This window comes from Mesoplodon bidens (genome assembly GCF_964165515.1).
Source record: "Mesoplodon bidens genome assembly, chromosome: 7".
Lineage (NCBI taxonomy): Eukaryota > Metazoa > Chordata > Mammalia > Artiodactyla > Ziphiidae > Mesoplodon > Mesoplodon bidens.
This window is the reverse complement of record NC_138164.1, coordinates 51,199,985-51,227,396: the sequence shown is the minus strand read 5'-3', so window position 1 is coordinate 51,227,396 and position 27,412 is coordinate 51,199,985. Positions and strand designations below refer to the sequence as shown.

At 43.7% G+C, this 27,412-nt stretch overlaps 1 long non-coding RNA gene across 2 annotated transcripts in view; it reads right to left on the bottom strand.

Annotated features, from left to right (window-relative positions):
* Positions 1 to 24,164, bottom strand: part of LOC308620882 — a 43,682-nt gene extending 19,518 nt beyond the window's left edge. Inside the window, exons 1-3 of one of the 2 annotated variants that reach the window (XR_014016355.1) lie at positions 24,077 to 24,164; positions 23,487 to 23,800; positions 11,128 to 11,287 (exon numbers count right to left, since the gene is read on the bottom strand). This is a non-coding gene — a long non-coding RNA (uncharacterized lncRNA). The remainder of the gene's footprint in view (positions 1 to 11,127; positions 11,288 to 23,486; positions 23,801 to 24,076) is intronic. The other variant, XR_014016356.1, reaches the window with a different exon arrangement.
* Positions 24,165 to 27,412: the final 3,248 nt, after the last annotated feature.

Here is a 27,412-nt window from a genome sequence, read left to right as displayed (position 1 = left end):
GTCTGGGTTGGGGCCTGATACTCTGCATTTCTAACAAGCTCCCGATGCTCCTGGTCCACAGACCACACTTTGAGTTGCAAGGATATAGAAGACACAGAGCAAACCACGAATTAACTCTAATTCTCCTTAAAGCCTGCTGGGGAGCCACAGAGGCAGCTTGGTGTGAAGTTGGAAAGAGTCAGACTTGAATCTCAGTTTCTCCACTCACTAGCTTCTCTGAGTCTAAATTTCATTTTTTTGGAATTAAATTAGACAATACACACAACAAATGTAGCACAGTGCCTGACATTGGTACATCAGTGGTAGCTAGCAATTCTACTTTTGAAAATAACAACAACAGGAAGGTAAGTTGTTCTTTTTCCATTTACTCCACTATAGAATTTTGAGGAAAGGAGTACTTGTGGTCACAGTGTGCCTGCTATTACATATTGAGTACCTGTTCGAAGCATCCTGGAACTCCAACTCCCCCATCCTCACTGCCCTGACAACACCTTGCCCCATGGCTTGCTGCTCAATAGCCCACGTTATCTCTACTTGCTCTAGAGGAGCAATGTGTGCCATCAAAACCCTGAACGTAACCTAAATATTGCAAGGGAGAGAACAGAGGCTTGCTTGGAGCTGTCACAGCTTAATGCACCAACAGGCTTCTCAAACCCTTGCCAAAGACCTACCCTGAACTTGTCTCATGCTGGTGTGATCTGAGACGGAACAGAAACCGTGCTCTCAGCCATCCTTGCATTCTGTCTGTTCCTCCACCTCCATCCCATCCAGTGAAGGTGAACTTTTCACCAAGTCACAGAATTGATCTGTGTTATTTGTCCACCAGAATGTAAGCTCCTTGAAGCCAGGAATTGTTGCTTATTTTTTCCACTGCTATATCACCAGAGCCTTGCACACTGCCTGCTACATGGTAGGTGCTCTGTAAATAGTTTATTCTGCAGAGGCAGGAACGGAGAATATGAAATCAAAGCATTTTGTGTCCCACCTCAGCCATTCTCAGCTGGTATGACTTTCATGTGTGTGTGTGTGTGTGTGTGTGTGTGTGTGTGACTGTGAGCTAGTAGCTCATCTCGCTGAGCCTCAGTTTCCCCTTCTGTAGAGCGAAAATAATGCATACCCATCCCACAGTTCAGTAAAATATTGCATATAAAGTGCCTGACGCATGGCACATGATCAGTTGCTGGAAGCTGAATATTCAGTCCTCCCCTGTACCATTTGATATTACCATACTTCTAAATTGCACAAACATTTAAAAATAGATGAAATGCAAAGATCTTTTGGAATATCTCCAAGTTAGAAAAATAGCCTTTGTTTGCTGGGGATTTAAATTATGCCTGTATATGTATAGAGACCTAAGAACGCATACGAATCTGACACTGACAAATTCGGAGCATGTGGAAATGCCAACCACTCTGTAATAAATCTGCTCTGGAGGAGGAGAGCGACGTTGCCTGGAGATTTTTATCCATTTGAAAATGTTACCATTCACCCAGGGAAAGCCAGGAAACGGCAGTGGGACAGTTGGATCCAAGTGCTCTGACATTTCATCACCAACTGACACCGTCAATGAATTTAGAAGCCAGAAGAGATAGCCATGTTGCTTCACATGGTGTTGAATTAAGAAAATGGCATATTACAAAGACAGCAAGGGAGCTGTCAAAGCCTAGGTTTCTGAGAGTTTTCTTTTGTCACAGACTGTTCCAGAATAAAGATTAAGTATGGAAATGTCAGCTGGGAACTTTAGTTGAGAAGAACCCAACAGCCCACATTACAATAATAGCTTAATACCCATTGAGTACTTTTCATGTGCCAATTAGGCTAAACAACTCTACCTGGAAAATATTACTGAATTCCTACAAAATCCCTGTGAGATATACCATCCTCCACTTCAAAAATGAGCAAACTGGGTTGTAGGGGAAGTGACTTGCCCAGGTCACACAGCCAGGGCTCCATTCCAGGTCCCTGTGATGGCAGAGCCCACCTTGACATCACTAGAAGGTTGAGAGGTAGGGCTGGAGTGGCGGGAGGAGGATGGAAGACTCTGCTTAACTTGGGTGCTCTATGGATTTTAGAGCCTCGCAGTTAGACAGCAAGTGATTTCTGCCACTTAGTAGCTCCATGATTTGTGTTACTTAGCCTTCCTCATCTGAGACAGGAGGGATTTAATAATAATAGTAACAACTAACTTTATATTATGTGTCAAGCACTCGCTTTTCAAATGTTTGACACATAGTGTCTCATAAAGTACCCACAACAACTCTTATAAAGGAAGTACTATGATTACTCCCATTTTCCAGAGGCAGAATCTAATGATGATGAGGCACAGAGCCTAGCATACAGTAAGTGCTCAATAAATGACAACTATTACCAGGGTGCTGCACTGCCTTCTTGCTCACATTTTGCAAGCTCTCCTCCATCAGAACCACACCTCCATACCCTGCTCTTTCCTGAACCGCCATCTCCTCCTTCCCTTCCTTTTCTGTAAGTCCCTCTCCCCCTGTACAACTTGCCTGCCCCAAAATGTCTGAGATAAAATTCCCCAATACTCCCTCTTGTGGTGGTCCAGTGGCCCCCTTCCCCAACTCCATTTTATTTTTCTATGAAATACTGAAATTTAATTCCTTAGCATTAAGGTCTAAAGGAAAGATGCAGCCAATTAGTGAGTAAACTATACATGCTGAATGTAAAATAAAGACGATCATAAGAATTGGTTTGGGGACCACCACTAATAATAGGGGACAATTACTGAAAGCTTGCAACATGCCAGATACCATACTTAGCTTTACTTTTTAATTACCACACTTGATCTTGAATTAGACACAGTTATTGTCCCCACTGTACATGTGTGGAAACTGAGACAGAGAGTGTATGCAATTTGCTCAAGGTCACGGTGTCAGAGGCTGGCAGAGCCAATGCTGTAACAGCACTTTGACTCCAGAGCCTGGGATTCCGGCCTTTGTGCTTGAAGAATCCTGACTCAAGCAAGACATCTGGGTTCCAAGACTGTTTGCACCACTCTGGACTTACCTTCCTCAACTGTAAAATGATAGCGTGCAATGAATAATGAAGGGCATGCTCTTACTTAATCCTCTCTACCTATGAGGCTGAGATTATGCCTTCCGATTCTACAGCTATGGAAACAAAGATGCAATTCCCCAAGGTAGTAGAAGGTAAAGAACTATTTTCTCTGACCCCACACTCATGCCCTTCCCTCTGAAGAGGCTGCCTCTCCTGGTTCAGAATCCAGTCATCAGTCTTTATCTAACCCATCCATTTCTGGAATCAGTTTGGAATATGGATGGAATCTGTGTTCCATTCTAGAATCATTTTTGTGATTCCAGCCATTCTTCTTTTTCAGACTCATCCATTTCTCATTTTACTTCTGAGCTAGGCATATTAATGAAAACGAAAATCAAATTTTCTATATTTTTCTGAAATAGCTAGACTTTTATTCATTAGTTTCTGTCTCTAGAAATCCACAGGAAAATTGGGCATCTTTGGGTTAGCTTTCAGTATAGCTCGTAGGTCAAAGGAAAGAAATATAATATATAAAAATGTATATTAAATATATTACAAAGTATGAACGATGGTCCTAACATCACATTGTCCAGAAAATATATTATTCAAAGGTTTGTGAATGATTTTTTTAAAATAAATCTACTCTTTAAGAACATTAACATAAGCAAACAAAAAAGACCAGCAATCTCAAATACCAAATTCTCTATCAGGAGACTACCAAAGTGTGGGTAAACCCATATGATAAGTAGTATGGGAAATTTATTAGGGTATATAGTTTTTAAAACATAGAAAATTGAATCTCCAAATATTTGTGTATTGTATGGAATATTCCTCCTTTGTCCTTTTTCTGTTTAGAAAACTCTCTTAATAGGAATAGATGTTGAATGCCTATTTAAATGAAAAAAATTTTTTGACAAAGAAATCAACTTTAAATCCCAGTTTGCTAACACAACTATTTTAATGTTTGCACATCCTCTTTCATCCATGTGTCTGCATATAGACACATTGTAAATATCTACTAAACTAATAGTTTATATTTTTAAATTTTTTATTTAACAAAGCATAAACATTTAATATATTTTTATGGATTTTAGTATTACTATTGGTAATGACTTTATACAATTCCAGAGGCTGATATACCATAATTTTCTAAATCATTCTCACCATTTGATATCATTGTCTATTTCCCATTTTCTGCTATTCTAAGTCTGTCTGTGCTATTCAGTTTGGTAGCCACTAGCCACATGTGGCTATTGAGCACTTAAAATGTGTCTAGTCTGGATTGAGATGTAATTTAAGTATAAGATACGCACCAGATTTCCAAGACTTAGCATAAGAAATAATAAATGCAAGTGTTTAAATAGATAACTAATAAGAACCTGCTGTATAAAAAATAAAATAAAATTCAAAAATTCAAAAAAAATAAATGCAAGTGGTTATATTGATTATTGATGCTGAAATTATATTTGAATATATGGGTTAAATAAAATAAATTATTTAGTTTCACATTTCTTTTTACTTCTTTTAATATGGTTCCCAGAAAATTTTTAATTACATATGTGGTTTATATTATATTTATACTGGATAGGGCTGGTCTAGATAACAATTCAGTGAACAACTGCCTACATATAGATTTCTGCTTCTGTTGAATTATTTCCCCAATCTACATGCCAGTGAGGGAGCTTACTAGAACAAAACACATATTTTTTTTTATTGAAGTATAGTTGATTTATAATGTTGTGTTAATTACTGCTGTGTAGCAAAGTGATTCAGTTATACATATATATGTATATATTCTTTTTATATATATATGCTTTTCCATATGGTTTATCATAGTTTATTGAATATAGTTCCCTGTGCTGTACAGTAGGACCTTGTTGTTTATCCATTCTATATATAAAAGCTGACATTTGTCGACCCCAAACTCCCAGTCCACCCCTCTCCCTCCCCACCCCCGCCCCTTGGCAACCACAAGTCTCTTCACTACGTCTGTGAGTCTGTTTCTGTTTTGTGGATAGGTTCATTTGTGTCATATTTTAGATTCCACATATAAGTGATATCATATGGTATTTGTCTTTCCACGCTTAGTATGATAATCTCTGGTTGCATCCATGCTGCTGCAAATGGCATTATTTCGTTCTTTTTTATGGCTATTATTCCATTGTATATATGTACCACATCTTCTTTATCCATTCATCTGTCAATGGACATTTAGGTTGTTTCCATATCAAAACATGCATTTTTATGGCCCTTGCTACCTATCACTGTATTGCTTTTCAAAAGAGTTGTACCAGTTTGTAAAGAAACCAGAACTGGGTCTCTCAAGAACTTTACTGGCACGGAATATTGAAAAAAGTAAAAATATTTTTAAGTATTTTTATTTTTGTTAATTTCCTAAGTGTAACATGGATGTAAGAGCCAAACTGTCTGCATTTAAATCTCAGCTATACCCTAACTAGTTGTCTGATTGGAGCAAGTTACTGAACCTCACTTGGCCTCGGTTTCCTAATCTATGAAATGGAAATAGCACCATCTCCTAAGGAGGTTTTGGGAATTAAATGAATTTATATATATTAAGCACTTAGTAAATGTGAAGAGTTATAAAATATTAAATGTTATTATGATGGTAAATATTATTTTAATCTATAATTCTTTGATTATTACTCAGGAAAAATGTGTCTCAGGCTAAGTGTTTAATATTTGTATTTTGTTCTCTAAGTTTTCTCTTCATGTCCTTAGGTCGCTGATCTATTGAGGTCTTGGGTTTTATTTTTCTTTTAAAATTTGAATTATTTCTTCATATACCTATATCATGTAGTTGAACACTTAATCACCTTTATACAATTATTTTCTCAGTTTGTTGTCTACCTTTTAATTTTATGTCATTGTTTCACATTTTAAATGTTTTGCACTCAAATAGTTCATCATTTTTTTTAATGTAATTCTTCCTTTACTTCAAAGCTATGAAAGTTATCCCTTAACGAGTGATACCTATGTCTTCTGTTTCTGTTGGCTCTTCTATAATTTGCGGCTGGTTAATTTGTTTAGGAGAGGTTGGATGTTGCTAAAGTTTTAGACTTTGACATGCGGAGGATGAAACAGAAGCTCTTCCATTTGGGTGCCTGCAGACATTAGGTGCCTTCCTGGCGATGTTACGGTGACTTCATTTGAAACAGTGGGGCTCTATGAAAACAGAATTGTTCACTTCTACTATAAGCAAATTGAATGGATCTGGTCTAAGTCCTTGCTGCAAAAAGTGCCTATGGGTAAACCCCATAGGTTTTACCCAAGCAGCGCTGGGTTCAAATCCTCAGTACTTACTAGCTGTGTGGTTGGAGGAAAGCACTTAACCACCTGGGAGCCTTATTTTGTTTTACTGGAGATTAAATGCATATGAAAATGCCTAGCACAGAGCCGCCAAAAATCAAAGTCAACTTTTAAATTCTTTATTTTAATGCAATATTCAAGATTATCTCATTTTCTTAGTGAGTCAGAAAAGGGAGTGGTTCTATATTAAATTTTTCCTTGTTAATCACATTTGGCTGGATGTACCAGAAATTAGCTACCCCACGAAAGATGACTAGAATATGCCTGCTGTCTGTTCAAGGCAAAGCAGTAGCTTTCGTCCTGTTCCACTCCTTATATTAGGCCTTAAAACATACCTATGAGGTAAACAGAACATTAACTCTTCTCTTCTCTTGCAAGAGAAAACTGGGGCCCAGGAAGGTTCAGTGACTTGCCCAGTGTCATACAGAAGTGCCTCCAACAAAACAAAAACAGTCTCCTAGTCCCATGTACTTTCCAAATGCAAGTTGCTCCCTCTAGGTATACAACTGATTGAACTGGATAACCTCTGATCCCTTCCAAACCAGTTAACATAGTTATTAAGTTCTCTGGCTCTGGATTCCAAGAGACCTGGTGGGGTGCAAACTCCACCTCCACTACTTTCAAGCTGTGTGACCTTGTACTGGTCAATTAGCCTCTCTCAACCTCAATTTTCTCATCTGCAGTGTGGAGCTAATAATTTTACTGAACTTATCAGGTTTCAGGGAAGACGAAAAGAAATGATGCAAGTAAAGCACTTAGCACAGCACCTGGCCGGTAGTAAGTGCTCAAAGCTAGTCAGCTGAAAATGAAAAAAACTAAACTGTCTAGGAATAGTTGGGTTTAGAGGTCAGAACTCCAATTTGAGTTAGGGCATCCAAGTGGTTGATCTATTAACTAATGCATACTATCATGGAGGCTTTTGGAGGTTTTCCAGTGCTGCGTCTTTTGGTCCTATTTGGCATTTCAGGCACACAGAGCCATCCATGTCAACTCTTTGGGCAGGTGCCATGTTCCTTACCTGTCCCAGCTGGAAACAGCATAACTGGGTACAACATGAGAGGTGATGGTAACTTCCCAGAGATGTGCAGTGATTAGTGTTAGTTTATCTACTGCTGGCACTCCTGAGGGGCAGACACAAGACACTAGAACTTGACTGTATTGTACTGTTTAACTCTACATTTAGCAATGGCAATATTCTCTCTAACTGCTCCCAAGGCTGCTTTTGCCTCTCTGGCTTCTGTGTACCCAAAGTGCCTTTCTCATTGAACCTCTCACATTGGGCCAGATGTGGCTGGCCTCCTGGGGACACCAGTACTCTCACCAACCACGTAGAGCCCAGACTTCACACTGCCTCACTAAAAAAACCGACTCCAAGCAGCAAAGAGAGTGCAGAGGACTCCACTGAGGACCTCTTAGGAAGGTCAGGAGAGCGCTGTATCACACACCGTAAAGAAAAGTAGATCAAAAGTTCAGCTTTGAAAACTCACTTTCCTTGCCAAAGCCCTCTGCCCAGGTACTGACAGTCTGATCTCCTCTCTTTCTTTCCCCACAGACCCATTCCTTGTGGTGTTTTCAGCCGTTTGGCTCTAGCCACTGCCTTGACTATCCCACAAAAACTTGAGGACTAGCTGGTCCCAGCACCCCTGAAAAAGCATTTCAACCACCACATCTATTCTCCCGCCAATAATGCCTCTGGCATCAAAGCCCCATCCTTGAGCATCTTATCCAAAATTTTACCCAACAGGGCTTCCCTGGTGGCGCAGTGGTTGAGAGTCCGCCTGCCGATGCAGGGAACACGGGTTCGTGCCCCGGTCTGGGAAGATCCCACATGCCGCGGAGCGTCTGGACCCATGAGCCATGGCCGCTGAGCCTGCGCGTCCGGAGCCTGTGCTCCGCAACGGGAGAGGCCACAACAGTGAGAGGCCCGCATACTGCAAAAAAAAAAAAAAATTTTTTTACCCAACAAGTCTAGAGCCCTTCTGCAGGTGTGTGTGCAGATTCCACCAAGAAAATAGTATTATCTCAGTAATGACTCTCTTGATCCTCAGGTGACTAAGTTTGCTTGACTGTGAGCTCTGTAATAATAGCTGACATATATCCCATGCTCCCTCTGCCAGGCACTAGTCTAAGTGCTCCACAAGGACTTTTTCACTTATTCTCATGACAAAACTTTATGATTAAGGATCATCATTGCCCTGGTTTTACAGATGAAAACCCAAGGTATAGAAAGTTAAGTAGTTTGCCTGCGATCACACAGAAAGTGGCAGGCCTGGCATTCCAACACAGTTGGCTCCAAAGCCCACAGTCTGAAGCAACAGGCCACAAGGGCAAAGGCTGGGTGGTTCTCAGGGCCCAGTTCCCAGCCCTTTGCACAAAGAAGCCCCCCCCAATAGAGGGGTGTCGACTGTTTGCTGAGGAACCAGATTTGGTTGGTCTTATTTCCTGTCTTCTATTTTGGAACACCTGTTCGTCCCCTCCCTTCCATTTCATCATTCAATTCAACTCAAAAAAAAAAAATCACATATGGAGCTTTGTATCATGTGCTGGGCACTGTGCCTGGTGGTGGAGAAACAAGGAAATATAAGGCAGAGTCCATGTCCTTTTGTGTCAATGTCACTGCAGGTAAGAGAGACACTGTATCCAATAAAGTATAACACAACATTGAAAATGCCACATGGGAGACATTAGAATACAGAGGTGACCCTGCAGGTGAGGGCATTCCCTCTGGAGGGAGAGGCAGGGAATGGTGCCTGGAAGAAGTGGTAACTGGGCTGGATGTTAAGGAAATGGGGATGGAAAAGAAAGTAACTCTCAGCTACAAAGTCACAGCATTGTGTCCCAGCTCCATCCCGCTGTATAATAAAAGTTGAGTGGAAGAAGGAGAGCTGTCGGAGGTGGAGCTCAGGAGAGGCTGGCTTGGAGCAGCCTTGATACCCAGCTAGCAGCCTGACACACCCCCTGAGGGAGACGGGGAGTCAGAGAGGCACCTGGGCAGAGGGCGGCTGGGGTCCTCCTCTCTGTCTGGGCCGAGCACACTGAGGACACCATGGAGAATGGGCGGGAAAGTGTCTGCACCGTAGCCCACAGACCCGTGAGAAGGCTCATGGAATGGTCCACAAGAGGAAGAGACAATGGTCTGGATTTGGGAGGAAAAGCAAGTGTTTGAGGGTTTCTTAATGAGATGTGGAAGTTTTGACATCATAGACTCCAATCTTTTAGTTTTGGTGATAGCACTGTTGCTTAACCACATCGATAGAGTTTTTCTTGGTTAATTCTCTAAATTCTCATGACTTGAGGTAAGATTCCTTGATTTATCAAACTGAGGAATCCACTTTATTCTCTGAATATATTTCCTAAAGTCCAATCAGGAGTAAGAAGCCACCATTGGCCATCAGCTATTTCTTTTCATCTATCTTTTTCTGATCTCTTTCTGAGAAAGACACAGTTCAGGATCTCTGATCTCAGATTCACAATTTCTTGCTGAGATTTTAGAAAATTGGGAGCTTGAAAAAGTGTGGCACAGGGAAGTAATTTTCCAGCAGGACTGTCTTCATTGGTCCATGTTCTCTGTCTAGCTAATTACCTTCCACAAAAGCCAGGAATGAGTTGAACTGACCCGTGGGAAGCCTCAGTGATATGTGGGCCCTGGGAAGGGTTGGCATCACTGTTTTTTCAAGTTCTGATCTATAAAACCACACAGATGGGAGAGCAGGCAATTGTATCTGCCAAACCCTTGCAACCCAGGTATTGGTTGACCCTCAATAAATGCTTGCCTGATGAATGAATGAATGAATGAAATGGAGAACAGGAGTGAGACAGATTGTATGTGGTCAAATAAACTCGCACTTGCTTGAATTGTGTACCTTCAACCTTATAGAAACTGAGGGAGCTAAGACAGTTCATTATCCAGTCTTCTCAGAGAGGTCCAGGTATTGGAACCACAGATATAGCCCAGAATCTGGAACCTGGTAATGAGAATGTAACCCCCTGAAACTGAAGCTATTAAAATTCAACATTTATAGATCAAGACCAGCAAAGCAACCTCCTGAGTGGAGTCTTCTTTCTGCCTCCAGTCTATCCCTAGTACAATCTGTTGGAGTTGCTGTTCTAAAACAGAAATCAGATGGAAACTCTGCCCTGTGGGAAACACCTCCCCCTCACCTATCCAATAAAGGGGGATTAACATTCACGAGAGCCTACAATATGGCGTGAGTGTGCTAGGAATTTATACTTCACCTTGTTTCATCCTATCAACCACCCTCTGGGGCAGGCGTTATGTCCCCATCTTATAAACATGGATCTGAGACTCAGAGAGGTAAAGTAATTTGTCCTCAGTAATATAGCCAACAAGTAATGGAACTCAGAGCCAATTGACTCCAAACCCCAGGACATTTCTCCTCCTACTGCACTGCCAGAAATCATTTCCATTATCTCACACTGTCCAGAAGCCTTTGTAGGGCTGTAGGCTCTTTATGAGCTGACTCCATCCCACATTTCCAGCCTTATCTCCCTCACTCCACACCCCTCTCTCCCTGAGCTCCTGCCAGAATCATCCATGAGGTATTTCAGGAGTGGTCATGTGCTCCCAGGTCACAGACCTTTTGCAGTACTGTTGTTCTCTGGTCTGTGTACCTTCCCCCTTTCTCCACCAGACAAACTCCTATTCATCCTTCAAGATCCAGCTCAAATATCCCCTCCCTATGAAACTTTCTCTGATCATTCTCCCCCACCTAGGCAGTTGGTGGCCCCCTGCCCAGAGCTCCCATTGCCCTCGGTACCTACCTCCATCACTGCAAGCAGCTCTCAGTCTCTTCCTGTCTGACATCCCATTAGCCACGATTCCATGTTTAAGAATCCATTGCAGGCAGATTCTGTGTGCTGCCAGCCCTCCAGCCAGGCAGATGCCACCCTCTCTCTGTAGAAAGCACTAACACAGCATTCCCTACAGTGAAATCAGGCAGTTGTTTAAAAACAAAATCCTTCCCGGGTAGAATTAACCATCTCGTGAGCTGTGGTTTTATTTACAGTGCAGTATGTGAGTATGTATGTGGTGCCTTTTCCCATTTTGCACAAGGCACTACGTTCCTCTTTTTTTTATTATGACTATGAAATGTATGGGCTATGAAACCTTGACATTAAATTAGCCTCACACTGTCCCTTCTCTTCCCACTCCCGTTCTATGAATAGTAGACTGTGCTGAGAGCAGGACAAATGAATCAAACGTGACACCACTTTACTGCGGAGGCTAAAGCTCAAGATTATGGAATAGCTGGCTGAGGGGTTGTGATCTGCACATAAGCCACTGCATCATTCATTTTCTGCTGATCTTGTTCTTTTGGCTAGGATAGTACATTGCCTTCTGTGCACCTGATTGTGCATTCTGGTCATGAAGATAACAACTACGATTACTAATACAATAATAAATAGCTATCATTGATTGCTTACTATGTTCCAGGAAATTTTATATGCTTTGTCATGCTCCCTTCAGCACAGACTTGCAAATGTAATGGCTTTGTAGTTAAAAAAAGGTTCTGGAGTCAGACAAATGTGGATTTAAATCCTAACTCTCCTCTTCATCTCTGTGTGACCCTGAGCAAGTCATTCAACCTCTCTAAGCCATAAAATCCTCATGTGTATAAAATAAGAGTAATAAATATGCCTGTCCTTGAGTTCCTGTGAGAACTACATTCATCACTGTATGGAAGGACTGGTAACTATTTATCATCTTACTATCCCTGTTATGCAGGATGAAGAAACTGTGGCTCAGAGAGGTTAAGTAGCATGCCAGTTGTTACACAGCTATTAAGTGGTAAGGCTGGGATTTAAGCCCAGATCTGTTTCTTTCCAATGCAGCATAGCAACCCTGTACAGTGGTTAAGAGTACAGCTGCCTAGGTTCAAATTCTGGCTCTGCTGCTTGCTAAGCTTTGTGATCTTAAGCAGGTCACTTACCCTTTTCTCTGTGACTCAGTCTCTCCATTTGTAAAATAGGTGTGATGGGTTTGTTGTGACAATTAAATATGTTGGTATATGTACAGCTCTTAGGAGAGTGCCTGAAATACAGTAAATGCTATAAGTGTTTGCTATTACAATGACTTTCTTAAATTTCCAACATTGGGTCTGGTTGGACTCCCATTGCAATAGTTAGGGTGAGCGATGGTGGAAATTTGGGCAGTTGCTCTGGACAGTTCGGTTCTTTTTGCTGCTCTAAGATATTTCTCAGGTCCTTAAATCTCCTCTAGTATAAATATTCCCAGGTTTTTCAACTGCTCCTAGTGACACTGTTGTAAAAACTGTCCCTACCACTAACCACGCTCTGGTTGCTTCATCCTCTAGAGCATCCTCCAGAGCATCCTCCAGACCAGGTATCAGTCCTCTATCCATTAGAGGACTGATACCTGGTTTGGATAATTCTTTGTTGTGAGGGGCAGGGGAAGGAGCCGTCCTGTGCAGTGTAGGATGTTTAGCAGAATCCCTGGATTCTACCCACTAGATGTCAGTAGAATTCCCTCCCAGTGTGACAACGAAAAATGTCTCCAGACTTTGCCAAATGTCCCCTGAAGGTCAAAATCACCCCCAGTTGTGAACTGCTGGTGTAGAGCTTGGCCCTCAAATTGACAAAATTCTCAGGATATAGTCTGGAGCTGGATATGCAACACTGACCATCTTTTAAGGCAGCTGCAGATTACTTGAGCTCCTTTGACTGTTAAGCAGCTCTGTTCTGTCATTGAACTTGCTGACTGCTAAGACCCCTAAGTCTTTTTCACGGTACTGCTCCCTGTGCAGATGGATTTTTGGCCCAAAGTGCATCTCTTCCTCAGAAATGTGTGAGAGACTGCTCATTGGTCCAGCCTGTATATGGTTATCAGGGTAATGCTCTCTAAAAACCACCTTTCCCCAGTGCCAGAAGTGGCCACCCTCTTCTATTCTTCCAACCCCACTCATCTGCAAGGCCTGTTCCAAATGCCACAGCCCCAGAAAGTACCCCAGATCCTTCATTAAAACTCTTCTTTCCCAGCTCGGTCTCCACTGTGCTTTGTTTGCATCCTATGGGTTGTTTATCCCAGAAGACTGTTAGCTGTTTGAGAGCAAGGGCTTACTCAGGGAAACCCTACAGTTCCATTCATCTGCTTAGTGCAAAGTCTGTCCCAGTGAATGTTCTTTCAATGGAGTTATGTCCTGACCAGCTCATACACCCTTCAACCTCTCCTTGTGTTCTAGCACATCAACACTCAACAGTGCTTCCTGGCATTGAATGCCCTCCACACACTGTATCCACTTACCCACCCAACCAGTCTCCAGATATATCCACCAATTTAGTCAGCTCACTGCTGCTACCCGGGAACAAGTCTGCCTTATAGTCCACAAATAGCTGCTTTCCTAACCTGAAACACCTACCTCATCCTTAAATCCTAGTCATCTTCTCAGGCATAGCTCATCTCATATTTAGCTGCTTTAGATCCATTTTGGAATGAGACAGGAAATAAAATGCAAACCCTGTTTTCACAGCTGAGCCTTTCCTTTGTGTGAATACTGGGGTGATTGCTATAGGTTAACCAATTAGACAGGCGTGGGTTCAAATCACAAGTCTGTAGACTTTATAACACTGTGACTTCAGGGAAATTACTTCACCTTCCTACCTCAGTTTCCCCATCTGTAGATGAGGCATTTACTTACATGTAAGTACCTGTAGCACAAGGTAGATGAGAAGAGTGAGATAATGCATGTAAAGCATTCAGCCCAGACCCCAGCACGTGATAAACACTCCAGAAGCATCAGCTGTTATCAGGTCTTCCCTGAGCAGTCCACCTCCTCCTGATGTCCCTTCTAGAGTCCTCTGGTCCATAGACTATGTGCCACCTGATTTATCCCTCCGTTATATACTGTCATATTATTCACTTGCATGGGTTTAAGACTTGGTTGTGTCTCTCCAAATAGACTGTTTAAATACTCTGATGCCAGCAACTCACTCATTGGACAAATATCTGTGGTGGACTCACTGTGAGCACTGGGCTAGGCCCTGTGGATGGAAAGTGCACAGATACATATCCAAGTTGGACCCTGACCTCTAGGAATTTATGATTTAGTGAGGAAGATAAGATGTGTAATAAAGAGTTATAACTACGTAGAGAATAACTAGTGTCATTGGAAAGGTGTAAGAGTCCAAATGCAAGAAGAACCCCTGATGCCTGGGATGATCAGGAAAGAAAGGGTCAGGAAATCTGGAATATACAGAGATGGATGATGGTGAGAGAATCCTTCATGAGAAGGTGGAACAAGTTAGGCCAAAACTTGGAGATGGGAAGGCAAGAAGCTTACATGGGAAACTGAGTAGTTCTCTGTGACTTTAGCATGGGGTATGTGAAAGGCATCAGTGAGAGATAAGGCTGGGAGACAAGAGGGGCCTTGAATATAAGACTGAGGAAGTTGGGCTTCCCTGGTGGTGCAGTGGTTAAGAATCTGCCTGCCAATGCAGGGGACACGGGTTCGAGCCCTGGTCCAGGAAGATCCCACACGCTGTGGAGCAACGAAACCTGTGCACCACAACTACTGAGCCTGCGCTCTAGACCCCACGAGCTACAACTACTGAGCCCGCGTGCCACAACTACTGAAGTCCAGTGCCTAGAGCCCGTGTTCCACAACAAGGGAAGCCACTGCAATGAGAAGCCCGTGCACTGCAACGAAGAGTAGCCCCCGCTTGCCGCAACTAGAGAAAGCCTGTGAGCAGCAGTGAAGACCCAAGGCAGCCAAAAGTAAATAAGTAAATAAATAAAAAGACTGAAGTAGTTGTACTTCATTTCTGTGGGGTGGGGAAGCACTGAAGGCTTGAGCAAGGGAAAGCCTTGCTCTGGAAGGAGGCAGGAAGATCATTTAGGAGATCCCAACAACAATTCCGGTATGAGATGGAGGGGGTTAGCTTAGGGCAGTGGTTATGAAGATGGGAGAGAGGGATGGATGTGGGCAAGACCCTGTGACATGGAGAGGACGTGGATTACTATGTGGTCTTCACTTTGCCCCCTATAGTCTCTTCTTTTCACAGCAGCCAGAGGGACCCTTTGGTCTTTGTATATCAGATCATGTCACTTTTCTGATCAAAACCTTCCAAAGGCTTCTCATCACACTTAGAACTAAATTCCAAACCCCTTTCCATTCTTTACAGTGCAGTCTGTATGTGCCGCTTCTCTGGCTTCATCTCTTTACTTTCAACCTGTCACTTGATGCGTTCCAGCCACTGATCTTTTCGTTGCTCCTCAAGCATGCTCCCACCCCTGGACCTTGCATTTGCTATTCCCTCTGCCTGGTACGTTCTTTCCCAGATATTCACATGGCTTGTTCCTTCATCTCATTCTGGCCTCTACTCAAATCTACTTCCTCAAAGAGACCTCCTCTGATGACAATAAGCAGCATCTCCACCCCTCACTTTCTATCTGCTTTATTTTTATTGATAGCATTTACTAACTGACATTATAATACACGTTGATGTGTTTATTGTTTTTTTAAAAAATATTTATGTATTTATTTGTCTGCGCTGGGTCTTAGTTGCGGCACGCAGGATCTTTAGTTGCAACATGTGGGATCTTTAGTTGCGACATGCGGGATCTAGTTCCCTGACCAGGGATCGAACCCGGGCCTCCTGCATTGGGAGCGCAGAGCCTTAACCACTGGACCACCAGGCAAGTCCCAATGTGTTTATTGTTGGGTGTCCCCACAGAATGCACGTTCCATCAGTTTGGGTCCCTGCTGTATCCTCAACATAAATGAATGAGTGAAAAAAAGGGGGAAGTCAAGAAGACACCAGCATTTCCAATCTGGGTTCATAGGAGGCCCAGTGGAGCAATTGACCAAGATGGGGAATACAGGAGAAGGAAGGATTTTGAAAAGAAAAATGAGGTTAATTTCTAACATTTACTCTGCAGTATCCGAAAGAGACCCCAGTATATAATCTTAGATGGTAGCTGGGAAAAGGACTGGGATTCAGGAGGGTATTAGGATTTAGGAATCAACCACAGAGAAGTGATTACTCAGCCATAGGATTGAATGGGCCAAGAGCAGAGCAGAGAGCGAAACCCATCTGTGAGGCACACCCCCCAAATGAGGGAACAGGCGGGGGGAGAGAGGTCTTCAGTAGCTGCCCATTGTTCTTGGGAGTAAATCCCACACCTTCTCCACGCCTCACAACACCCTGCATGATCTTTGTTCAGGGCTCCTACGCCATCTCGCCACCACCTTCAGCTATAGTGGCCTGCTTTCAGTTTCTTGAATTTGCCAAGCACCTTCTCACCTCAGAGCCTTCACAGCTTTCCTTCTTTTTCCTGGAAGCCACCCCTCCAAGCTCTCCACTCCTCAGCCAGCTAACACTTATTCATCCTGCAGATCTCAGCTTAAATATCACTTCCTCAAACTGTCCTTCCTTGGCTTCCCCTCTCTCAGTCTTCCTCCCTGTTATATGCGTTTGTAACATTCTTGCAAATAGGTGAACACACACACACACACACACACACACACACAGGGACGCAACAGGTAACTGAGACAGAGAAAACAGATGACTGTTTGTCTGATGTCTGCCCTCTTAGACCATACACTTCAGGGGCCAGTGGACCAGTGACGATGCCTGTATAATTCACCACTGTGTCCCCAGCACCTAGCACAGTTGTGGTTCGTAATAGACGCTCAATTTAAAAAATGCTGAATGAATGAACTGAAAGAGTAGAAAGAGAGGTAGGAGGAGAACCAAACTCATACAATGACTTACAGTCAAGGCAGATTTCTCAAGCAGAAGCAGGGCGTTGGCACGGTCCAGTGCTGCAGATGAGTACGGCAGGCTGAAGATCAAGGAAAACCAAGAATCCGAGGGCCTAGATTATCATGGCTTTAGGAACCCTATTTAAGTACAGTGATGAGGGAGGGAGACGAGGTGTTGAGGCCTGACAGCAAAGGATGAAGGAGAGTGTGGGTGGGAGAGAAACAGAATTGGCTAGTGTAGACTACTTTCTCAAGAGATAAAATTAAGAAGGGAGGGAGAACGGAGGCTGGAATTGTTAGCAGAATCACAGAAAGGAATTTGGGAGTAAAGGAGAACTTCATATTTTTATGTCAACAGAAAATACTTAGTCAAAGGGAAAGTCAAAAAATTTAAAAACAAGTAGGAGGTAATTGATGGGACAAAGTACCTGAAGAGAAAGGGAACGGGATTGGGGACTCAGCTGGATGTGGGAGTGGGGGGAGAAGACTCAGAAAGTCTGGGCAGATGCCACATGTTTCCTGTGCCTCAGACCATGCCAGCCTCTCTACAAATCCCTTTGAGGCAGATACTATGTTCACGCCCACCAAGGTGCAAGGAAAGTAAGACCTGAAACATTAAATAGATTATTCCAAGACACAAAACCACTTGATAACTGAGCTGGAATTCAAGCCCAAGGTTGTCAGTTTTCAAAGCTCATATTTTTTCCATTATTCTTCATGAGCATCCTAAAGGATGAAGGGGAAGAGAAAGATTTTTCCCTCTGAGATGGGAAAGAAGGGAACGTGGAGGAGTGCAGGGAGGTGGTGAGAGCCCCAGTGAGATGGCCTCCGCAGTCAAGGAGGAGACACAGACATCTCTGGGAAGTGGAGCTCAGCTCTAGGAGATGGGAAGGTTCAGAAGAGATGCTAGCTAGCAAGTGGAAGAGGAAGCGAGGTGCAGGTGATGAGAGGCTGACCAAGCAGCAGAGAGGATCCTTTTGAAGTTGCACCAGAGGAATTTGGAATGGGTCCAAACAGCTTGGTTCCCTGAACTTCCCCAGCAACACGGAGGAGTGGAGACAATAGAAAGGGTTTGGTCAGGCCTATGAGTTGGCAAGGAGGGTGAACGGGGAGACTGCAGCAGAAAGACAAGAGAGCCAGACAAAGAGCAGCATCTTTGCAGTGACTGAATCTGGGGTTGGGACTGGGCTGATGTTACAGACGTTAGGAGAGGAAGGATTTTTGATTGTGAAAATGAAGGGTTTGAAGCCAGCACAGTGGAAAGGTCATCAATATGAGGGTGGGAATCCTTAAGGGAGGCAGTGGGAGCTGGAGAGGGGAAGACCATGAGCCTGGTGGGGAACTTCTTGAAGAAGGAGTGGGACCTGCCCAGAAGTCAGTAAGTCTTGGCACGAGGGAATGCTAAATGGATGGAGTGGACTCCAGGAGAGGGAAGTCCATTGAAGGACAGTCATAGGACTATGGCCTATGTGCTGGCGAGGAAGTCATATGCTTATCGCTTCCCCAAGAAGAAAGAGCACAGAGAGGTGGAGCATGAGTGGCCCCAGGGGAGAACTCTGTGAAGGGAGCAGGGTCTTGACAGGGCAGTCCAGTTCCCTTGAGACAGTGGTAGCAATGCTTGAGGAGATCACTGTCCACCCAGGGAAGCTCATTCCTATGCAAAAGCAGAAGCTCTTTGGGCTTAGAAGGAAGGTCAAGACTGAATTTGTTAAGGAGTGAGATAGCGAAGGAAGAGATAGGAATAGCAGTATCTGAGGTTGTGCTCCGGATGCTGAGTTTAAGTAACAGGGATTAATTCACTCTAAAAACAATTGTTGAGGACCTATGTGCTAGAGTCAGAATACAGATAAGACGCAGTTCTCACCCTAGAGGAGCACCATTTAACAGAGAAAACAGATTCATAGTTTCACGGTTAGAATGCAGTCAGATGGCTCAGGTTCAAACCACAGGTTTGCCACTTGCCCCTTGAAGTAGACAAGTTATTCAAACTCTCTAAACCTCAATTTTCTCACCATTAAATGGAGATAACAACAGGACCCACCTCATTGCCTTGGTATGAAGGCTAAACAAGATACTAACATGAAATGAACTTAGCATGGTGCCTAGAACACAGTTCTCATCAATGCTAGTCATTAATATTAATTAGAATAAAAAGGAGAAGTGCTGAGATAGAGGTATGACCAGAGTACTTTTATTACCAGAAGGAATCAGGAAAATACTTGATTATTTCGGGGTGAGGAAGTTCTTCAAAGCAAAACATAAAACTCAAAAGCCATAAAGCAAATGATGTTCATATTTACTGACATAAAAATGTGAAGCTTATGGGGCTTCCCTGGTGGCGCAGTGGTTGAGAGTCCGCCTGCCGATGCAGGGGACGCGGGTTCGTGCCCCGGTCTGGGAGGATCCCACGTGCCGCAGAGCGGCTTGGCCCGTGAGCCGTGGCCGCTGAGCCTGTGCGTCCGGAGCCTGTGCTCCGCAACGGGAGAGGCCGCAGCGGTGAGAGGCCCGCGTACCGCAAAAAAAAAAAAAAAAAAATGTGAAGCTTAAAAAAAAATGTGCACCTTCTAAATGACAAGACTTTATAAAGTTAAAACTAAAAATTTGAAAAAATGTTTAACCTCTTTAATAAACAAAAGTTGACATGCATACTATTTTAAAAACCATGTCAGGGCCTCCCTGGTGGCGCAGTGGCTGAGAGTCCGCCTGCCGATGCAGGGGATACGGGTTCGTGCCCCGGTCTGGGAGGATCCCATATGCCGCGGAGCGGCTGGGCCCGTGAGCCATGGCCGCTGGGCCTGCGCATCCGGAGCCTGTGCTCCGCAACGGGAGAGGCCACAACAGTGAGAGGCCCGCATACCGCAAAAAAAAAAGAAAAAAAAAAAAAAAAAAAAACCATGTCAGTAGTCAAGTTCATAGAAAGACAAGATAATGGTGGTTGCCAGGGACTGGTGAGAGGGGGGATAGAGAGTTACTGTTTAATGGATACAGAGTTTCAGTTTTGCAAGATGAAAAGGGTTTTGAAGATGGATGGTGGTGATGGCTGCACAACAATGTGAATGTACTTAATACCACTGAACTGCACACTTAAAAAATGGTTAAGATGGCAAATTTTATGTTATGTGTATGGCTTTTAAAAAGCCATTACAAATGAGTAAAAAATGAAATTGAACACATAGGAAAATGAGCGATGGATGTGAATAATCATTTTCAGACAAAGGACACAAGTGATGATTAAATACGAAAAACTATTCAACTTCAACAACAGTTGAAGACAGGGAAGTTTTTGACAAATTAGATAACAAAGAAGAAATACAGTGATAATATCCAGTCATGGCTGTGAAGATTCAGACATTCTTACCAGCCGTGGATGGGAGTGTAACTGGGCACTGCCTTTTTAGAAGACAATCAGGCTGTAGCTATCAAAATACAAAATGGGATGCCATTTGGTGCAATAACAGAGAAATAGCCACTCAAATGTATAAAGGGATTTATCTCAGTATTGCTTGTAATTTAGAAAAATAGGAGCTACCTAAATAGCTATCAAGAAACTGATTTTTTAAATGATGGTACAAGCACACAATGGACCAATAAAATATCCATTGAAAGATCAAGGTTGTTATCTTCTAATGTGAAAAGAAAAATGAGAGATAGTAATTGAAAAATGTCGCTCCGTGGTATTATTGTATGATCTGTTTTTTTTTACTTTCCTTTCTTTATTAAAAAAAAGAGTTAATGTATGTTTGTAAGTGCAGAAAAAAGAACTCAGTGATACCAATGGCCACCTGGGAGTGGGAAGGGAGGATTTTGCTTTTGACTTTATACACCTCTCTGATGCTTGCTTGAGTTTTCTAGGAGCATTTTCTAATTTTGTGGTAAAAGAAACAAACATGGGAAAATGTGGAAGAAGTCACAGTGTTTTAGGAGCCCGGAAACAGGAGTAACTAACAGCCTGGGGAAAGTGTCACAATGGAGATGAGGTATGACTAGGTGCTGCGAGGTGAACAGGAATGTGTTAAGAGGAGAAGGTGATAAAAAGACACCCCCAGGATAAGGGAGTGGGCGCCTGGGAGACAAGGGGGAGTGAGGCCAGGGAACTGACCAGGCAAGACAAGTCACTGAATTGATGAAATCAACTCCCCCAAATTACAAGCAGAATGTTGGCTTAAAAGACTGCAGTCGGCCCTCCGTATCCACGGGTTCCGGCTTCCCTGGATTCAACCAACCGCGGATGGTGTACTGTCCCGGGTTGGTTGAATTCCCGGATGCGGAACTGGGGATACGGAAAGCAATTATAGGACGTGAGCATCCAGAGGATTTTGGTATACATAGCGGGTCCTGGAACCAATGCCCCGAGGATACCAAGGGTCAACTGCGGCTTCATTCACCCAAAAGTATTCATTGAGCATATACTATGTGTTTTGGACACAATAATAAATAAAACCCACAGGAATCCTCTTTCTTTCAAGTTGTTTTCAGTCTAATGGGAGAGGAAGACATCAAATACACTTAACTAAAATAATAAAATAAAATAATTGGCAAGGGCTTCAAAGAAAATACCGTTCTACAGTGGAGGCTATGAGGAGGCTGGGTGTAGGCAGACCCTGAATCCTGGAGGATGAGGGCACTGGATTAATAAAGGGGTGGGGGAGGGGCCGAGGCTTCTTAGAGAGAACAGCATGTACAACACTGAGCAGAGAAAAGGCTTGTTTAAGAATGGAAGACAAGTTATTTTCCAAAATAACACCATGCACCTAGCCCCGCTGAACACCTGGAAACACCTGTGAACTTATTAGCTTTTTGTATTAAGTGGCATTTAAAATTTTTATTATATGCTGAATTGTGTACTGTAAGCTTTATTCATGTATCATTAGGAATTTCTATCTTTGTGATGCGTTTGTGGGTGTGGGAGAGAGAGAGAGGGAGAGAGAGAGGGAGAGAGAGAGAGAGGTTTGGAGTATAATATAGGTATGCTATCTGTCTCTATCTTAAACAATTAAGCACAGAAATCAGTGCACCCTGAAACCATTACCCTTTGAAACTGAATACCATAAGTTTCGTGGTGCAAGCTGATTGTTACTGAAAGTCAGATTGAAATTGCAAAAAGTTACAAGGAAGGAAATCATGGAGCTGGGGTACAGCATTCTAAAACTCCTGGCCATTATCTGAATAGCAAAGAGTATAATAACTGATATGCAAAACTGTCCTTCATCCAATTAAACATTGTTGATTTTTCCAAGAGCCAAAGATGCAGCAAACAGTGCCTGCCCTCAGGGAGCTCACAGACAAGTGGGGAAGGCTGACACATGGGACAACCCCACCAGCTAGTAACTGTTAGAAGAGAGCCTACCTATAATGCAACAGAAACACACATCCAGGAGCAATGCACTCAGCGAGGGGTGGGAATAGGAGCCCTCCTGCAACAAGAGGTGATGTTGGGGGGCTGGGTAGGAGAGAGTCAGTAGAGGGGTGGCCTTCCACGTAGAAGCAGCAGAGTGAATAAAGAAAGCAGAGCTGAGAGTACACAGTGTTTTCAGGAAATAACTAGCAGGCATTTGTGGTGAGAAGGTCAGGGAGTGGCTGGTGATGAAGCTGAAAGTTAGGCAGAGAGTCAAGGAATGAAAGACCTTGAATGGCCTGTGAAGAACTTTAGAATTTCTCCTGGGCGGGGGCTCCCCTCAAAGGTCTTTAGGAGGAGGGAGGCGATCGGAGCAGTGTTTAGGAATCACTCTAACTGCTGTGTGGAGGAGACCCGCCACCCTCACCCCAGCCTGGCCTCTGCACCCCAGTGGTTTTAATGGGGGATGGAGGAAAATATCAGCCGGTTCTAGCTCTTCCTCCCCAGTAGGGTGGACTCTGCACACCCACCCAGCCATTTTCTCTAGGGATGACGGGAGCCAGGGGGGCGGGGCAGTGTCCTCATGAAGCCCCGCTTCACACCACTGCTCTCCTACCCCCACCCCCCTTAAGAGATGCCCGTAGTCCCTTCACAGGCTCAGACAGAGCTAAAACCTGGCTTCAGACTCCTTCCTAGAGGGAGCAAAGAGGAAGCTTATCCTTTATGTGCCCAGGAGACAGTCCAGCTTGATGCTGGGTTATTTCCTAAGCTGAGCTTTCTCGATGACTTTATATTTCAATTTGGGATAAGCCTTTGTCATTTAGGAGTTATTTTTCTGGCTGCAGATCAACAATGGCAAATATGGACACCGGGAACAGGCCCAGAGTCCCAAAATGATTAATATCCTGTGCTGTGAGATGTCAAAACGCAATGATAGCCAAAGCTTTTAGAGAGCCAGGCAGTGCAATATGATGGCAGTCAGCCCCTTGAGTCATCGGGGGGGAAGATGCTATAATTCCAAGATACTAGGTCAATGAAACTGAAAAAAGGATCTGAAAACAAACCTCCTCGTGGACGTTCATTTTCAGGAAACGCTCTGTGTTGGTTTGTTGAGCTCCAGTTATCCACGGATTCTCTAGGGAAGCTCAGCCATCCCAGGTTTACTGTCCTCTTGCTCTACGCTCCATCACTTGCTTTGGCCAATTGCAGTCCTGCCTCTCCAGACTGTCACATATCAATTGCTCTGTTTATCTTATTGTTGGCCTGTTTTGGAAACACTCTCCTAGACTCCTGTCTGACTCATAGGTTAAGGAGCATGAGTAATTCTTCTGGAACTCACTTGGAACAGGAGGGAACCCTTCCCACTTGATTTCCGGTCCTAAAAAAGACAAGATAGTTCACACAGGATGCTAATTAGTTTTCATCTTCAACAGTTAGTGTGGCCTGCCCCTGCTTGGAAAACTGCCTTTTGCACCATAGGGTTTAGAAATTTGAACACCTCCAAGCTTTTATTCAGAATTATAAAATGACACCAGAATATCATTTTGCTGTGATTAATATTCTGGCTGAAGTTGCAGTTTTGTTACAGAGGAAACCCAAATGATCTCTCTTAATGAGATGTGAAAATCAGGGGGAATAAACAACAATACTTCACCTCTGAACTCTTCTTCTTGGGTTGTTGGTGTAGGGAATCGCTCATTGTCCTCTCTGCTGTTTTTGGCCTGTCCTTCCAAGCAGTGATGTAAACTCGCTAAAGTTCTTTCACCCCAAATGGGTGTGGCTTCTTTTGGAGCCAGAACAGTTTGGCGTCCACTGCCTGTAGCAGAGATGGTAAGAAAGTGGCTCCGTATCCCTCTGTTTCTAAACCAGCTTCAGAGAGAAGTAGCCCCTTCAGAGGACCTGGGTACTGAAGAGCTTTTCAGCATTGCCAATGTGAAGTATTAGCATTGCTGGGGGCAAGACCGTGGTGAAAGACCAACTTCATACCTTAGGGGCAGGATTATAGAGAAGCCTAGCTTTCTAATTTGTATAGTTTTGTACAATTTGAATTTTCCCTAATGAGTATGGAAAACAGTAAGGAACAAACCAAACAAACAAACAAAGCCTGACCATGTTTATTTGGAAATGGTCCCTTTATTCTTTTTCGTCTTAGCAGCTGTGTGACTTTGGGCAAGTTAATTAACTTCTCTGTCCTTACCTGTGAAATGATGATCATCATATACTACTTAGAGCATTGTTGAACATTAAAACCTATGTATAAGTATTCATATTACATGCACATGGTAACATTCAATAAGATTTTCTATTGTTGCTGCCGATGTGGCTCATTACCAATGCCCAAGACCCTCTCTCTCTGAAACATAGCTATTGAGGGGTGCAGAATGTAACTCTCATCCTTTTGGTGGAAGGGAGAGTATCAATCCTAATTAGAAGGTCATTCTATCGGGAAGACGCTGAAAGGTAAAAGTAAATTCCCAGGTTTCCCCATGTCTCCAATCCTTTCCTCCAAAGAGCTGGAAAGACTATGGCCCACTCCATGTTTCCTCCAAGTGTAAGTGAGATTAGGCTACCCCTCATGTGAATCTCTCTGAAGGCTTCCACAGCACTCTGAATGATGTCAGCCTCCTTACTTGTCCTCTTGTTCCCCCATGATCTGCCCCTGCCCAGGTCTGTCCTGGTTCTTCCACTCTCCCACCAGTTCACAAAGCTCTGGTCCCCAGCGGGGCCTCACCCCATCCTTCCATGTTCACTGTTCCTCACACATCTCAGCTTAAATGAAAGAGGCCCTTCCTGGATACCCTTTTCATTATTCTCTACATAGCCGCCGCCCCCTCCCCCCGTGTATTTATTTCACTGTACTTATCACAAGCTACAATTAGTTTATATGCTTGCTCGTTGGTTTTCTCTCTTTTCTATAATGTAGGCTCCAGGAAGGCAAAGACAATGCCTGGGCTGACACATAGTAAGTACTCAATAAATATTTGTGGAAAGAGGAGTAGGTGAGAAAGGGAAGAGGGAAGAGGTGGGGGGAGAAAAGAAGGAAGGAAGGAAGGAAAGAAGGGAGGGGGGGAGGGAGAGAGGGAGGAAGGAAGAGGGAGGGAGAGAGAAACCACAATGGAAGGTAAAGGCTAAGTACTCAAATGGGTAGGTTTAAAAACGTGGTGACTGGGAGAAAGTGATGCCAATGACAAAAACAGTAATAGTTTGGGAGGAAGATTAAGGTTGGAGAATAAATTGATGAGTTCAGTTCTAACATGTTGCATTTAAAGTGAAGGCAGGACACCCAAGTGAAACATCCAACAGGTAGATGGCTGCTGTAGTGAAACTCAGGGCCAGGCCAGGGCTGGAGCTGCCAGTTGTAGAGTCATGAACATGTCCTCAAAGCTCTCAGAATGGAAGAAATCTTTAAAGGGCAGGGAAGGAAGGAAAAAGAGAAGCCGCTTCTGGAAACACAAATCTTTGGGTTCCAGGGGGAATGTGATCACAAAACTGAAACGTAAAGGCATTCATGAAGGGCAGCGTCAGGAGTGGAGCCGGATGCTTAGTTTGACCCAACGTGGAAAACCTCACACAGCCTAGACGCGGACAGATCAGCAAATTGATGCCTCCATTCAGGGTCAGTGAAGGTGCCTGAGAAGGAGATGGTGTGATGTCAGGGTGTGACGTCAGGGCCGAGGGCGAGGAGGAGGGTTCTGAAGAAGAGACAACAACAGTATGACATGCCCTAGAACTCACTGCTAATGGGTTAAGACTCTGCTTAGCCTCGTGTCCTAAACAGACACGTGTGCAGGTGATGGTGATGATGAGGATCAAAGTTGTGGTTAATGAGGTTTGTCTTCCCCTTCAGGGCTTTCTGCTTCCAATTGTCCCTTCCCTGGCTGATAGTGGTAGTGCCACGGAGAAGACAAAAGAGGAAGGGCTCTGGAGCCAGAGGGCCCCGGGTTCGTATCACCACCACCAGCTGTGAGACTCTGGGGACAGTTCCTCTCTGAGCCTTAGCTTTTTCATCTTTCAAGTGAGGATGGTGACACCTGCCTCTCGGGGTTGTTGTGAAGATATGAGAGAGCCTCTGAAAAGCCTCTCAGTCCACAGATGTTAAATCTCTTTCCCTCCCAAGGCCTCTCACTTTCTGCCCCCTCCCATTCTGATCAGACATTGAGGTTGACGTGCAATTAGGTTAGCTCTTCAAGGGATGTTGGCGCTTGTGGAATTCATTTTTAAATTATTCATCTGTTCTTTCCACAGACATTTATTGAACACCTACCATATGTGTCCAGTGTTGGCCTAGGTGCTGGTTGTACAGGGTGAACAGATGCACTACACTTCAAAGCTTGTTAGGGAAAGTAGCTTTACTGTTCTAAAGTACACACATAGAGGAGAAGACATGCAGAGCAGTACTTCTCAAACTGCAGTGTGTATGAGAATCACCTGGAGGGCTCATTAAAACATTGTTGGGCCCACTCACAGAGTTTCTGATTCCATAAATCTGGAGGGGAGTCTAGAAAGCTCCCAGGTGCTGCTGGTCCAAGAACCCCACTTTGAGAACCACTGGAATAAAGTATTAGGGAGGATGGGAAACAGAGCATTAAGAGAGTATTAAGCCAGAAGAATCAGATACCTCTTATCTCTAAGATATGTTGTTCTCCTTGACGAACAAGCTGGGAAGTATTCCAGTTAAGGGCACAAACTCCAGAGATTTTTGAAGGAACGGAGGAGTCTGAAGGCTTGGTAACCACAGCTCCCACATGCTGGAGCCTAGCTGCCTTGGACCCCAGTCCATCTCTTCTCTGCCCACAAACTTCTCCGTGTCCTTCAAGTCTCTATTCAAGTCAAAGCCATTTTCTGACAGCTTTCCTCATTTTCCCAGGCAGATTTTGGCCATTCCCCACTCTCATAGAACTTAATGCATCTCTCTATTATGATAACTGTCTTATTGGACTATGGATTTTTTTTATTGACCCATATTCCCCACTAGACCATGAAATGCTTG